General features: G+C 37.7%; 1 non-coding gene across 1 annotated transcript; it reads left to right on the forward strand.

Moving 5' to 3' along the window:
• The first annotated feature begins 7,394 nt into the window (after positions 1-7,394).
• LOC115932537 (small nucleolar RNA SNORA20) lies at positions 7,395-7,524 on the forward strand. The gene has a single exon (XR_004068805.1). It is a non-coding gene; the product is annotated as a small nucleolar RNA SNORA20 (small nucleolar RNA).
• Positions 7,525-7,736: the final 212 nt, after the last annotated feature.

A 7,736-nucleotide genomic window follows, 5' to 3' on the forward strand; every position in this document is an offset into this window, starting at 1 on the left:
CTGGCACAGCCTTAGGTCCTGTTTATAATTTGCTACCTTATTGTCACAAAGAGTCTGCTTTGTCAGTCTTATTGTGTCTATTTTTTCTTTTTTATTTTTTTTAAATTTGAGACAGAGTCTCGCTCTGTCACCAGGCTGGAGTGCAGTGGCATGATCTCGGCTCACTGCAACCTCCGACTCCCTTGTTCAAGCAATTCTCCTGTCTCAGTCTCCCGGGGAGCTGGGATTACAGGCATGCACCACCATGCCCAGCTAATTTTTGTGTTTTTTTTTTAGTAGTGACGGGGTTTCACCATGTGGGCCAGGATGGTCTCGATCTCCTGACCTCGTGATCAGCCCACCTCGGCCTCCCAAAGTGCTGGGATTACAGGCGCGAGCCACCGTGCCCAGCCTTGTTTCTATTTTATTTTAGCACGAACCCCCGTCAATTGTTGTGCCTAAACTCCAAATGGGAGGGGTATAATGAGTTGTGTCCCACCTCCATTCCTGTCATGGCCAGGTATTTAGTTTTTCAGGTTTCTCTGGGGACCCCGGAGACCAGAGAAGATCTGTTGAGTTGTTTGGAGAGCTTAGGATTTTAGTTTTGGTTTACAAGACCAAGCAAAGTCACAGGATCCTAGAAGTAAGCAGAGAGTTCCTGGTTCAAATGAATGGAGATCAAGGGTCAAGGAAGAGTGTCAGGGTCTGTCCCCATAATGGCACCCACGGTGAAGGTGCATCAGTCAGGATGTAGCACAGAGAAAGACAGTGAACAGAACCTGTTAGAGGCATTAATTCAGAAGTCTAGCATAGCACACAGCTCCCAGGTAGACAAAGGGCAACGACAAAGACCAGGATAATCCAACATGGCACCCAATGAACCATCTCTCCTTTATATCCAAGAGCCTAAAGTCTCTCCTTCACATCTTAGAGAGAGAAATAAGAGACAGAAAACAGAGAGTCTTGAGATTTCTTTCCAAGAAATGTTGCCCAACACTGCAAACAAACAAAAACTATTCACAGCGTTGAATGAGACTGAGTTTAAACCCACGTCAAAGAGAGAGTTGATTTGTTTTTCTCTACTAGCCAGCAGGTTAGGACATAAGAGGAAAAGCAAATTAATTCCAGAATAAATAAATTACATTGCTTTCTACCCATCCAGGTAGCACTGTAAATAATTTTTTGAGCTTATTTTTGTGAACCCAAAGGTATCTGAGAGAGGTCTTAATCAATTTGGAAAGCTAATTTTGCCAAGGTTAAGGACGTGCGCATGACTCAGCCTCAGTAAGTCCTGATGACAAGTGCTCAAGGTGGTCGGGGCTCAGCGTGGTTTTATACATTTTAGGTAGACATGAGACATCAATCAGTATGTGTAAGATGTACATTGGTTTGGTCCAGAAAGGCGGGAAAACTTGAATCGGGACTTCCAGGTCATAGGTAGATAAGAGACAAAAGGTTACATTCTTTTGAATCCTTCATTGTCTTTTCACTGAATACACGTTTTAGTTGGACTCAGTGAATCTGCGTTTTTACGGTAACAATAGGGCAGAGGAAGCCATCAGATATGCATTTGTCTCAGGTGAGCCTTAGAGGGATGACTTTCTGTCCAGTGCCTGTGAAGATAAGCTATCAGTTTACATTGCCAGGGTGAAATTCAACAGAGCTGTTTTAGGGTGAAGATATTGAGGCCCACAAGGAATTTCCATGTGGGAAAATTGTGACGGAGGTATGTAGCTTTTCTATCTTTATAGCTGCCTTATTTAGGAATAAAATGGCAGGCAAGTGTGCCTCATGTAGTTCCTAGCTTCACTTTTCCCTTGGCTTGGTGATTTGGGGGTTCCAAGATTTATTTTCCTTTCACATATGTTATATTATGTCATGGATATAGTATGCCGAAGCATTAACAGAGATGTGTAGTCAAACAGCTATAAGAATAAATGTCTGATCTTTGCCCTTCTTCTTTGTAGTTTGACATGTGGCAATTATCAGGATAACAAGGAAAGGGTGTATACTTAATTGCAAGAAAAGAGATGTGTCAAGGTGGGGAAGAAAGGTCAGCAGAGGACTGGATGTGGTGGGAGAACTCAGATGTCAAGCCTTATTCCAGAGAGATGACCTTTCTCATGTGCTGGGACCAGTCACAACAGTCCTTCCTCCTCCGCCTCCCAACGCTGCCTCTCATGATTTACAAGAAGTTTGTGTAACAACTAACGTTATTTCACAGAACCTTCAGTCCCAGAGGGGGATTCATTTGTTAATGTATCTCTACCAGGCAGAACAAAATAATTAAATCCTTTCCACTGGCATTGATGAAGCTCCCTGTGGGGGAATTGATAAAGTTTACAGGCAGAAACAGAAGTTGCAGCTCAATAAGAGGCAGGGAGCCTCACTGATCTTTCCAGGATCAAGTGATGGGGACCCCAGAAAGATCATCTTATTATCTACAAATTGAAGACGTTGAGCCTTTCCTCTCTTCTCTCTCTCTCCATGAATCCTAAACTACACACAATTTCACAACTCCAGAATCTGTACTTTATGGAAATGTGTGAAGAAATCTTAAATGAGAGAAAAATACATATCACATCTTCAAAAATAATTTTATTTCAAGGCAAATAATGTAAAATGTCACTTTACATTAAATATATTAGTAGTTCAGTTTAGGGGGAGTCAAAAGTTACATGCAGATTTTTACAGTGAAGGGATCAATGCCCCGAATCTGCACATTGCTCAAGGATTGACTATACTGTGGACATTGGATGAAACACACGTCTGAAATCAAAAGAGAAGGTGACATTGAAGTTGGATGAGATTTCCTGTTTTCTTATCTTCCTCTTCCGCACTGGAAGCCATGGTTATTTTGTTGAAGTTAAATGTTCTAAAGAGTGGATTTTGGAACCTTAGAATTGTAAAACAAATGTCAGGGTGGAGGTAATTTTCGGTACCTGAACTCTAGCAGTATTATTCAAAATATTACAACTGCTTAAACTCTCTGGCCTTTAAAATCATCACCTGTGGCGGAGGGCTGGGAAGCTTATATTTAAAACCTGGGTTTATACTGTTCAAACTCTAATACAGAGGCATTTAAAATAACTACAACCATAGTAAGAGTCATTCTGGCTCAATTGTACTTACCATCTCCAAGTTTTTAAATAGTAATGATGAATAGTAATATAAGAATCGATTAATTGAAATCTGACACACTTAAACACATGTCCTATTTCTTTTTTATCTTTCTGGATAGCTATTGTCTATCCTCTTTTTATAGATATATTTTCCCTTTGATAGGAAATAAATTATGCAAAAATATCTTAATTGGTTCCAAGGGAATAAGCAACACGTGCATCTAATGAAAAAAAAAGGAAATTTCTTATTGTGTATAGTATACTTTATTACAGAGAAAGAGGAGGAAGAGGAGGAGGAAGATGAAGGAGGAAGGAGAAGGTGGAGGAGGAACAAGAGGAGGATAAGGAGGAAGGAGGAGAAGAAGTGCTTAAAGTTTTAGCATTACATCAGGGAAAACAGCAAGAGATAAAATTGATTCTGCCAGCTTTGAAGTTTCATAGGATATTTTATAATAAAGGATAAGAGAGGCAGCTTTGTTTGCATCAAATGACTGGAGTACTACCTTTCAGGAGTTAAAGTTCATCTGTGTAATTAAATCAACAGCAATCAGAACAGCCTCTTTGTGGAAAGGTCAGGCATCATTCCAAAAGGCGGAACTCACAAGCACATAGAAAAAACAATAATGAATTGCCATAACATGAGGCATTCCTCCCCTACTTAACACTCCAACAGCATAGCTAGACATTTAGATAGCAAAGTTCCAGCTAAGGTTTATATGAGGAGATGTAGGACATATTGGAACATTATTCAACATATTCAACATCGGGACGTATTCAACATAATGGGACATTATTCAACAATGATAATATTTCCTCTTCTCTTTCTTGTTTTGGAATTGATAGTTTTATGTTCTTTTGTTTTTGTTTTTTGGGTTTTGGTGGGGTTTTTTAAAACGAAACTAACGATTCTCTTATTGGTCTCTGGAAGAGAATGCTTCTCAGAGACTATAGTGGTAATAAAGTCAGTCAAAATAGGAGGATATATGTTTAAAATTTAAAATTTAAAATTTAAAAACATCAAATTGATGTTACATCATTAAGCCTTATGTAATAACTATTAAAAAATAAACCATGCAAAAAATTATTTTTTTGTTTACCATAGAAATCCTATATTCTGAATGTAAAATAGTGTTATCATTTAAATCAAGTTACTAATTATATCTATATTAGAAATTATTTTCTGGTTATTTCTTTTAGCCCATAAAAAGAGAAGGAAGAAAACAATATGATTTTCTTAATGAAAGAAAGTTCCAGTGGAAATTATTCAAAATGCTAAGGCTGTTCACACGCATCAAAATCAATTGATCAAAGATCAACATCAGCAGATTAATCTTGTATATACAACTGTAAATATTTTTTTAGAAGAAAAACATTTTTAGGACAAGAATTATGCACCTAATTATTGAATTAAGTAGAGTGGTCCTGTAGATGATTTAGGAAAGTTGAAAATTTTAAATGTACAAGTAAGCAAATAAACGAAAACCTCCTTCCAGCAAAACACACCAATTCTCAGTCAAATGCTATACGAACAGAATGAAATCAATCAATCTGCAGTTGCATTTTTTAAACATAAAATGCAATCCTAAATAAGTGGTTTTCAACATTAGGTACACCGAAGGTGGCTTCCAAATATTCAAGGTATTTGCCCTAACAGAACTAATATCCATGAAATTAAAGTGCTTGTATTTTTATTTTTATTTTCATCCCTAACTAAGGGATCTCTATTGTTCCTCTCCACTTTAGTCACACTTACTTTCTTTTTATCAGTTTTGTACCAAAGACAAGGAATAAGCTAATTAAATGGCTTTAAGGACATTAATAAAAATAATCCTCAGAACAAACTATTTTTAAGAGCTGCTAATCTAAATTACTTAGTTACATGGGAATACAAAGTTATCTTAGTTTCTTGGTGGTCTTATATTCAGTCGTGTGTAGCCTAGCTGAAGATGAACTTGGAATGTGAGTACTCATCCATGAGGGAAGCAAGGCACCCTGAATGGTTTCCAAGTTCAGTCTTCATGCTTTTTAATAGAACTTGTACTTTACAAAACCAAAGGAAGGTTGAGCTTCTATCTCCAGTCACTTTACTTTTCACTGAGTGACCACTATCCAACTGTTAATTTCCTGGCAGTGCTGTGATAAAACATTCCATCCTATATTCACTGCTCACATCAGGGAAAAATATATTTTTAAAGATATTATTGACACCTTCTGCAAATTTCCAGGGGATTTTACTTTTGGCGGCATACTTTTATGGATTTATCAACACAGTTTTTATATAGTTGGAATAGTTGAATCTTACAAAGTAGAGAATAAATTATTCCTATACCAGCAATAACAATATGTAATTTGCAAAAGATACAATTTATATTAACATTATCAAAAGATATAATTTATATTAACACCAAATATATTGCTAACTGTATATATTAGTATGAAGCTATATATAAGTAGATATTAAAACATAGTATTTACAATGTATGTGTATATGTGCTTGGGTATACATATTTGAGCATGTGTGTGTGCATATGAAAGCATGCATGTATATGTGTGTGCCTATAAAATACAGCTAACAACTGAGAAAGAACAATTTGAGGGCTGGGCATGGTGGTTCATGCCTACAATCCCAGCACTTTGGGAAGCTGAGGTGGGAGGATCGCTTGAGGTCAGGAGTTTGAGACAAACCTACGCAACATAGCAAGACGCTATCTCTACAAAAAAGTTTTTTAAAGAAATTAGGCACAGATGGTTGTGCACGCCTGTAGTCCCAGCTTCTTGGGCAGTTGAGACAGGAAGATTGCTTGAGCCCAGGAGTTGGAGGCTGCAGTGAACTATGATTGCACCACTGCAATCCAGCCTGGGTGGCAGAGTGAGATCCCATATCGAAAATAAATAAATTAATTAATTAAGGAGAAAACTAAGATTCTATATTGTGTGGCATTGGAAAAATTAAGTATGGCAAAAGTATGAAGTAGTCATGTTTAAGAAAATCCTCCATCTTTAACATAATTGTAAATCCCACGTACGTGCTATCAGATTCCCTACAGATTTCCCTGTGGAACTTACAGAACATATTCTCTCACATAATAAAGACCAGTGCCTTCTAAGGCACGGCGTAGATTTTGTTGCATTATTTAAAATGCTAAAATCTACATGTCGCTGGATTTACAACTTGAGGCCAAACACGGTCCAATTTCTATTAAGCAGACACATCCTTGTAAGATTTGAAAACCTCTGGGAAAACAATTGCATTTGAAATTCTTGCTTCTGCTGGCTGGCATGGTTAGGAGTGAGTTCAGTTTTTCTGCAACAATTATAGTGCATATTTTTACAATTGCCTTGTTTGTAGCTATTGAGTGGTAGAACAGCCAGTGGAGTGTGGCATACATTTGAATCTGCCTATGGGTTTGAGTGTTTGTGTCCCCCTAGATTTGTATGTTGGAACCTAATCTTCAAGGTATTAGGAGGTGGGAAATGTGGGGGGTAATGACGTCATGAAGGTGAAGCCCTTGTGAGTGGGATTAGTGCCTTATTTAAAAACACCCCCTAGAGCTCCCTCGTCCCTTTCACCATGGGAGGACACAATGGGAAGGCACCATCTATGAACTAGGAAGTGGGTCCTCACCAGACACTGAATTTGCCACGCCTTAATCTTCAACTTCTGGCCATCAGAACTGTGAGCAGTAAATGTCTGTTGTTTATAAACCATTCAGTTTATGATGTTTTTGTTATTGCAGCCTGAAGGGACTGAGACATATGGGGTCCATCTATGTCAACTAGAGGACATACCTCTCAGAATTCCAGCTTTTTAAAATCATAGCAAATGAAAAAATATCCATAAATTTTACTATTCTAGAAACTTTTCTGGGAATCTTACCTAGAAAGTCAGCATAAAGTCTGCTCCTTCATTTGTCCCACTAAATTTACACACCATTACAATCGCTTTAGGATTAGAGTGAATCTATTGTCTTTAGCTGAAACAGGAACAGAAAACAGTCCTCTGAAGATGAACGCAAAGATCAGAACTTGTCCAAAAGTGTGCCAAGGGTTCCAGAAATTGTAGTAATGAAGACAGTAAGGCGAATACAGAGGGATTAAATATTGACAGTTCAAATGGGAGTGATTAGAACTAGAACTAGGAAACATAAAAACATTTGTATGAGAGAAATGCAACTACCAAACAGTGGGGCAAAGAGAGATTATCTATCAAGTAGTGCTGGGATACTAGGAAAAAGCCCAATTTCACATTTCAAAAATTCACTTCTAGAGAGATCTTAAAAAAATTTCTCGTGCCTTCCCATTTATTTGCTGGTGTAGTCTCACAATGATATGACCAGTTATACTTATGGGAAAAAATAATATTGGGCCATCGTAAATTGACATGAGTAACTATTTTCACCTCTTCTGCATGGACTATCTATATATTATATATATATATATATATATATATTTTTTTTTTTAAGAGACAGGGTCTGGCTCTGTTGCCCAGACTGGAGTGCAGTAGCAAAGTCATGGCTCACTGCAGCCTCTACCTCTTGGGCTCAAGTGAGCCTCCTGCCTCAGCCTCCTCAGTAGCTGAGACTACAGGCATGAGCCACTGTGCCCAGCCAAATGTTTCTTAAATAAAGAATAAAA

Source organism: Gorilla gorilla, chromosome X (assembly GCF_029281585.2).
Source record: "Gorilla gorilla gorilla isolate KB3781 chromosome X, NHGRI_mGorGor1-v2.1_pri, whole genome shotgun sequence".
NCBI classification, from domain to species: Eukaryota; Metazoa; Chordata; class Mammalia; order Primates; family Hominidae; genus Gorilla; species Gorilla gorilla.